The sequence below is a fragment of the Callospermophilus lateralis genome, chromosome 1 (assembly GCF_048772815.1).
Source record: "Callospermophilus lateralis isolate mCalLat2 chromosome 1, mCalLat2.hap1, whole genome shotgun sequence".
NCBI classification, from domain to species: domain Eukaryota; kingdom Metazoa; phylum Chordata; class Mammalia; order Rodentia; family Sciuridae; genus Callospermophilus; species Callospermophilus lateralis.
In genome coordinates this window covers 217,534,417-217,542,925 of record NC_135305.1, presented here as the reverse complement: position 1 = coordinate 217,542,925, position 8,509 = coordinate 217,534,417, and the positions used below count along the sequence as shown (strand labels likewise).

At 36.9% G+C, this 8,509-nt stretch overlaps 2 pseudogenes; one reads left to right on the top strand and one right to left on the bottom strand.

Annotated features, from left to right (window-relative positions):
- Positions 1–246: 246 nt before the first annotated feature.
- LOC143400853 (olfactory receptor 7E24-like) lies at positions 247–1,141 on the bottom strand (annotated as a pseudogene).
- A 4,390-nt stretch (positions 1,142–5,531) lies between these two features.
- LOC143400842 (olfactory receptor 7D4-like) lies at positions 5,532–8,056 on the top strand (annotated as a pseudogene).
- Positions 8,057–8,509: the final 453 nt, after the last annotated feature.

Below are 8,509 nucleotides of genomic sequence, written 5' to 3'. Positions count from 1 at the left end.
TTTGTTCTAAGTCACCACCACTGACCTATCACTCTTCATCTTCCCAAACTGACACTTCATAAGCATTTTTAAACCTCCTCATTAACAATATACCCCAACACTGATGACCACCATTCCAGTATGAAACATAGAAAACTAAATATATTACAAAACATAATCTGACCCAAAAGGCAGGATTTATAGGTGTTGATGTTATGTATTTGCTTTGCCAAACTACATGTCAAATGGATGTCAGTGAACAGGAGGTTAGAATATGCTATTACAAAGCCTTTTCAGGGTGTTATTAATGTCTCTATTCCTCAGACTATAGATAAAGGGGTTGAGCATGAGAGTGACAGCTGTGTACATCACTGAGGCCACTGCACCCTTTCTAGAAGAATGAGACACAGCATTGCCCAGGTACACCCCAAGGCCTGTTCCATAAAATAAGAAAACAGTGGAGAGGTGAGACCCACAGGTGGAGAAGGCTTTATATTTCCCACCCCAAGATGGGATGTTCAAAATAGAGGAAACAATTTTATAGTATGAGAAAAAGATCCCTGAGGACCTGAGAGGGATCACAGTAAAAATTTGCAATTTCCACACCTTTGAAGCAGGTAATCTGTAATGCAATCAAATTGTGCAGTTGGGATTCAAAGAGGCTAATCAGAAAAGACACCAAAACTAGAAAGCCACAGAGGTGAGGACTCTTGATGACTGAGTAGTGCAAGGGGTGACAGATGGCCACAAAAGGGTCATAGGCCATCACAGTCAGAAGCATGTCATCCATACAGACAAAAATGGCAAAAAGGGACATCTGTGTCAGGCAGCCCATGTAGGAGTTGGTTCTGCTGTGAGTTTGGATGTTCACCAGCATCTTTGGGACCGTGGTGGAGATGAAACTGATGTCAGCCAAGGACAGGTTGGAGAGGAAGAAGTACATGGGGGTGTGGAGGTGGGAGTCAGAGCTGACAACCAGGATGATGAGCAGGTTCCCAAACACTGTGACCAGGTACATGGATGGGAACAGTCCAAAGAGGACAGACTGCAGGTCTGGATCATTTGAGAGTCCCATGAGCTGGAATTCTGAGACACATGTAAGATTGTGTTGCTCTTTAATGGTCAGATACCTTTGAAATGGAAAGAAAGTATCAGGCTCCATTACTGTGTATATTTTTAATTCAAATATTTATGATTAAATTTTTCAGACTTGATTCATCAATATCTAACATTTGTGAGAAACCTAATCTTCTTGCAACGTTTATTATTGTTTTCTGTATTGTTCAATTCCTTCTGTATACATGTACTTATTTTCTAAGTACCAAGAGATACCCAGGGCCTCTTCAATGGTAGGAAATTGCTCTAACCTGAAGTGTATGTCCAGCACTTTTTGTTTTATTGTGAAACAGGGTATCACTAAGATACTCAGGCTGATCTCCAAGTTTCTATCCTCCTGCCTCAGAGGAGATGGGAATCACAAGGTTGTGCCACTGCACCCTGTCAACCCACCTACTTTAGAGACATTAAAGTGAACAATATTAGAAGACCAGGACACAAGACATAACAAGTCTACAAGCGCAGCAACATGCAGCCTCTTCTCTAGGAAAGAAAAAGCATAAGAAATATTTCTCTCTCTTTCAAGAAGGAAAAAAATATTTTAATTAAAAGGAATTAAAAAGCACACATCTTATCATATTCTAAGATAGTTGTGCAAATTCCTTTGATGCACAATACAGTAGAATATGTATATATTACAAAAAAACCAGAGAGCTGCATAATCTAATGACTAAATTAAGTTGTTTCTTCACAACCAGGACATATTCTTATGGGCTAGTTTTCTCCAAGGGTCCTAACCTGCATGATTTCCCACCTTTATGGATGGAAGTACTCAGTCATGCATTGTTTATCTTTTAAAAGTCATCCAATATATTACTTCTATTTTTGACTTAGAAAGAGTCAAATTTAAATAAATATGATTTATTTAACTGCACATTATCACTTACATCATGGACTAGATAGCTGGTATAGGTGTACACCACACCTGTCAATGATAATAGTGATATGTTAGAAGTACTTTGGAAAAGTAATACTGAATAAGAAGAGTGATGCTGGAGGAATCACAATACAAGACCTCAAATTAAACTACAGATCTGTAGTAACAAAAACAGCATGTTATTAGCACCAAAAGAGGCACAAAGACCATTGGAATTGAATAGAATACCCAGAAAAACACTGACAAAGGTACAATCATCTGATGCTCAATATGTCCCTAAAAAGTTGTCAAAAACATACACTGAAGAAAACATAAGCTTTTAAAACATGGTACTGGGAAACTGGATATACATATGTAGGAGAATGAAGATAGAGCTCTATCTCTCATGCACAAAGATTAACTCAAAGAAGAGCAAAGACCTAGGAATTAGACCAGAAATACCAAGAGTTCTAGAAGAAATCATGGGGTCAACACTCCAACACATTAATGCAGGTACCAGTTTCCTTAAGAAAATGCCTACAGTTCAAGAAACAAAACCAAGAATCAATAAGTAGGTGCCTTCACATTTAAAAAAAAATCTGCCCAGCAAGTAAATAATTAAAAGTGTGAAGGAAGAGCTTACAGAATGGGACAAAATCTTTGCTAGCCGCTGCTCTGACTGGAGATTGAAATCCAGAATATATAAAGAACTCAAAAAACTCAATACCAAAAATCAGAAATTCAACTAATAAATAGGCCAATGAAAGAAAAAGCATTACTCAAAAGAAGATATACAAATTACCAATAAATATTTGAAAAAATATTCAACATCTCTAGTGATCATAGATCATAGAAATGTAAGTCAAAACTACATTGAGATTTCATCTCACTCAAGTTGGAATAGCTATCATCAGGAATCCAAATAGCAACAACAAAAAGAATACAAATAACAATCAGTTCTGGTGAGGATGTGGGGGAAAGGTGCATTCAAACATTTCTGGAGGGACTGCAACTTAGTAGAACCATTCTGGAAAGCAATGTAGAAGTTGCTCAAAAACTAGGAATAGTACTACCATATGACCCCACTATCCCACGCCTATTTATCTAAAAGAACTAAAATCATCACACTATAGTGACACAGGCACATTAATATTTATAGCAGTGCAACTCACAATAGCCAAGTTATGGAGCCAGCCCTAGTTCCACAGATGAATGGATAAAGAAAATGTGGTATATGTACATGGTGGAGTTTTACTCAGTGATGAAGAATGAAGGAACCACAGCATTTGCTGGTCAATGAATGCAACTAGGGTATATAATGCTAAACAAAATAAACCAGACACAAAAAGTCAAAGGCTGAATGTTTTCTCTCATGTGCAGAAGCTAGATCAAAAAAAGGGTAAAAAAATAGGAACCCCAGGAAAATGAAAGGGAGATCAGCGGAGTAGAGGAAGAGTACTGAGGGAAGGGAGGAGGGATGGGAAAGAGAGGTACTGCAGAAACTGACCAAATTATGCTAGGTACATATATGAAAGTACCACAGTGAATTCCAATTTATGTATATCTAAAAAGGAACAATTAAAAAAATAAATAAATAGGAGAAGGAACAGTAGAGGAAGGGCTTCAGGGAAGGGCGGCAGTAAGGGAAGGGGATTCTACTTGAGTTTGAAATGGAGAAAACTATAAGTATTCATGAATATGTCAAATGAACCCACAATTACATAAAACTGTAATGCAATAATGAAAATATAAATTAGGGCTCTGGATATAACTCAGTTTGTAGAGTGCCTGCGTTGCATGCATAAGGTCCTGGGTTCAATCCCCAGGAACACACACACACACACACACACACACACACACACACACCTCTCTCTCTCTCTCTCTCTCTCTCTCTCTATATATATATATATATATATATATATATATATATATATATATCATATATATTTATATATGTACAATATTTTGAATTTTTTTAAATTTTAGATAGTTTTGTTGGTATTAACCCAATAAATATCTGTGAAGAAAATAACTCTGCATTGTTGGTTGATATAATAATATTTAGTGACGTCTACTATGCTTCACTGTTTTTCTGAACATAAGCCTTCTCATTTAAGTTGAGAATTTTAGCACCAAAGTTGTCCCCCAAAGCCCAGGTTTCAGTTCCAACCATTTTTTAACAACAAAGATCTTCACATCTATCTCTTTGACACATGGATCAAAATTTTTTCTTTCACCTACATGAAGGAAACTCAGGTTCATTACTTTGTCAGGTTTCATGATGTTTAGTTAGGATAAAAGGCAAACATACAGAAACTATTATAAATACACATTGGTCAATATGTCATATGGAAAATAGGAATAGCAATTATCTAGCTCATAGAGTTGGTGTAATAATTTTTTAAATTATTAAATTTCTTAATTCATGTTTCTCCATCTCATGTATTGGAATATTTACCTATGTAGATTTTAAAATACTTAAATATCCTAGCATCAAACCAAAATCAATTTTAACAGAATCTCTCTCTGTGAAGTTCTTGGTGGGCATTTCTTAAATCAGGGTTGAGAACTTCTGTCTTAGAACATATCCTGGCTTATAGAAATCATGCAATGACATCACCTGTTGTTTCTGTGAATAAACTATCAATTTGAAAATATAAATACTTGGTCATATTATTTATACTACTAAAAGTTCATCAAGATTTTAACTATCACCTGTGAAATTTGCCCTGTTGGTGTCTCTGCATGATTCCACTCTCCTGTTAGCTCTCACCCAAAGGCAGCTATGGTCATGAATGGAGCGGCAGATGGTTTTATGCATGTTTCCATGTCAGTATAGATTTGTTAAAAATCTATAAATGGTATTCTTAACATACCTCAAAAGTACCTAAAGTTCATGGTCATAGTGCAGAACACAATACCTCTTGCCCCTGGAAGTGTACTACTTGACATCAGGTTGTATCTTTAATCCTCTCTGTGAAGTACATGTTTCCATTTCTAATGCTTTACCTGATGCACAGCATGACCTGAAGGAAGGTCAAGGTAGGTTTATTAGTATGAAATCCAAAAATTCTTGTACCGTCTCCATTTTACACAGTGAGAATTGCAATAGAATATATGGGTGGGGGATAATTCTTTGGCTTCCACAATTGATGCCTGTTCAATTATATTACTATAACTCAGGTACATGTATCGCCCCAACCAAAAAAAAAAAAAAAAAAATCAGTCATTGTAGTATGCATCTACTCTGTGTTAATGTAGAACATTAAAAATATCCCTGAGGTGCATCTAGTAATAATCCTTCCCAGATAACTAAAGAAGGAATTTAATATTGAATTGGGTTATTATTTCCATGTGATTCCAATAAAACAATGTGGCACTGATGCCTCTACAAAGATCATGCAGATGAATTCCAACAATCTACATGGAAAACAAAACTATGCAGCCAGCATCAGGAAGCTCTGCATAATCCTTCATAGTGTTACAGTTACCAGGTTCCTCCTGCCCACCTTCTGCATCACTTTCATAAGCATTTTGAGGTACTTAGGAAATTGTTTTAAGGGAAACATTTCCTGCTATCATGAAAGAGAGTTTATGGGAAGAAAAACAACAGGGGGAGAACATCAAAACATTGAGTGAAGTTTCCAGGACCCTCCCGCAACCAGGGTATGCACTCACAGTCCTCCTAGCTGAAATTTACACATTGGTGTCCTCCCATCTGGCAACCCAAACTTGTGTTTGTCCTGATTAGAAGACAAGGTTCTCATGGGTCTTTCTCCATATGGGTCTATCTTAGAACTTACTGGTTTATGCTGCATCTCTGCTGGGTCATGGCCAATTAGTGCACATCTAATGTCTCCCCAATGCCTGGTGCTCAGTGAGCATCAGCTCCAACCCCAGGATTGATATTAAGGGAGTCTTAGATAGGAGCTTCCTCATGCAGACAGTCATGGGAGGAGGAAACACTGGTATAGAGCCCACTGGATCTGAAGAATCACTGAGGGCTTGGAGGCACTGGCTGATTATTGATTATATGACCATGGAGGCTCAATGCACAGAGCTCATAATTATTGAAATTTCTAAGGTTTTCAATCCCTAAGGAGTTCATAATATTAATGGAAGAAGCTTAGAAGGGCAAAACAAATGTCCATAAATGTATTTCAGCTCATCTTCTATCGAAGAGGAAGCTCATGTGTATAATTAACCTCTTTCATTCATTTTTTCTAAAGATTTATTTGCTTTTTATTTATATTTCCTTATCATGAATATTAAATTTCAAACAGTTTACATTTGAGGATTTGCGGGGGGCGAGGTGGGGGATGTTGAGCAAAGGATACAAAATTCCAATTAGATTTGAGGAATGAGTTCAAGAGATAAACTGTACAGGATGGTAACTATAGCTAATGATGGTATCATGTATTCTTGAAAAACACTGAGTAGAAATTAGACTTTGCATAAGAGAGTTTGAATAACTTCCCTAAGGACACAAACATGATTTATATGTGAACTCAAATTCTACTGCAGAAATCTGACTAAAGAAGCCAATTTTAAATCTCAGTTCTATGCTATGCTTTGGTAGAAATTATATTAAAGGATACTAATAATAATGATGATAGCAATAATAACAACAATAATAATTATCATTTGCTGGCTCTCTTAAAGTGAATAGCAGCAGTTTTAAACCTTACAAACAATAAAGCAATAACTATATTTTTAAAAAGGAAAAAAATAAAATATTGACAGTTAACTGTGACATCACTATGAAGTGTCTGGTCTTAGAAAGAAATGTTGCTTATATGAAATATCTAATTAATCTTTATTTTAGAGGTTTTACAATGAACAGTTTGGAGACAATCAAGAAAAATTGGTGACATATCTTTATTATGGAATGATAATATCAAATAAAAATTAGTTTATATCAATAAATTTAAATCTGAGAATTAAAACAAGTGAATCAGTGATACAAAAAAAGAGAAAACATTGGGCTACATTTAAAGAACTGTGGATGATTATATACATTTAAAAGTGAAATGCACTACCACGTGGCTGAGGGAAATAGTCATTTTCAGGATCCAATAGAAGTGAATGATGTTCATCCAAGATAATGCTGTAAGGGGCTCCCAGTGGCTATTTTTTGGACATGTTTTGCCTCCTTTCCCAGCACATACATCAGCAGCATCAAAGCAGAAAACCACACAATATTAACACAATTCTTCTTCCTGGGCATTTCAAAGAATCTAGACCTGTAGCCCATTCTCTTTTGACTGTTCCTGTCCATGTACCTGGTCACAGTGCTTGGGAACCTGCTCATCATCCTGGCCATCAGCTCTGACTCCTACATCCACATCCCCATGGACTTCTTCTTCTCCAACCTGTCCTTGGCTGACATCAATTTCACATCTACCATAATCCCACAGATGCTAGTGAACATTCATACAAGGAGCAAAGAGATTTCCTACTTAGAATGCCTCACTCAAATATATTTTTTATGATTTTTGTTGGAATGGATAATATGCTACTGACCATCATGGCCTATGACCGTTTTGTGCCCATCTGCCACCCACTGAAATACACACTCATCAGGAACCCTCAGCTCTTTGTCCTCCTGTTTCTGATGTCTTGGACCATTATGTCCTGGTTCTCTCTGATTCATATTCTACTGTTCAAGAAACTGACCCTCTCCATGGGCACTGAAATCCCATATTTCTTCTGTGAAGTGGCTCAGCTTTTCAAAGTGGCCAGCTCTGATGCCCTCGTCGGTATCATTGTTATGTATGTTTCAAATGCCCTGATGGTTGTATTTCCTGTTGCTGGGATCCTCTACTTCTACTCTCAGATTGTCTCCTCCTTATTAAGGATGTCCTCCTCTGTGAGCAAGTCTGAAGCATTTTCCACCTATGGATCCCTCCTCTGTGTGGTCTCCTTGTTTTATGGAACAGGCCTTGGGGTATAACTCAATTCTGCTGAAATCCATTCTTCCCAGAGAACCATGATCGCCTCAGTGATGTACTCTGTGGTCACCCCATGCTGCACCCCTTCATCTAGAGCCTGAGGAACAAGGGAGCCCTGGGGAGACTCCTCATCAGAGCAGCCTCTTGTCCTTGATGGATCACTGACCTCAGAACTCAGAAGATGTTTTAGGCTCTGAGGCAAATACACTGAATTTCAATTTCTGGCTCTTTTCCTCCTCTAAATAACATGCTTAATTTCTTGTACTCCCAAAACAATTATATTCTCATGGAAAAAAAATACTCAACACTATTAGTGAGGAAGATCTAAATAAAGCCATAATGAGATGCAACTTTATACCCAATTAAAAAAAACAATAAAAATTGTTGGCAAGGACACTGAGAATTGGAACTTTCAGACCAATCCAGTGGGAATGTAAAATAGTGTAGTCATTTTGGGAACAGAATTTTCAGATCTTCAAATAGTTCATCACATAGTTATCATATGAGTCAGTAATTTAAATCCTTGGTATATACCCAGGAAAACTGAAAACAATCACACATAAATATCCACACAAATGTTTATTGTATCATTTTTCAAAACTTCCCA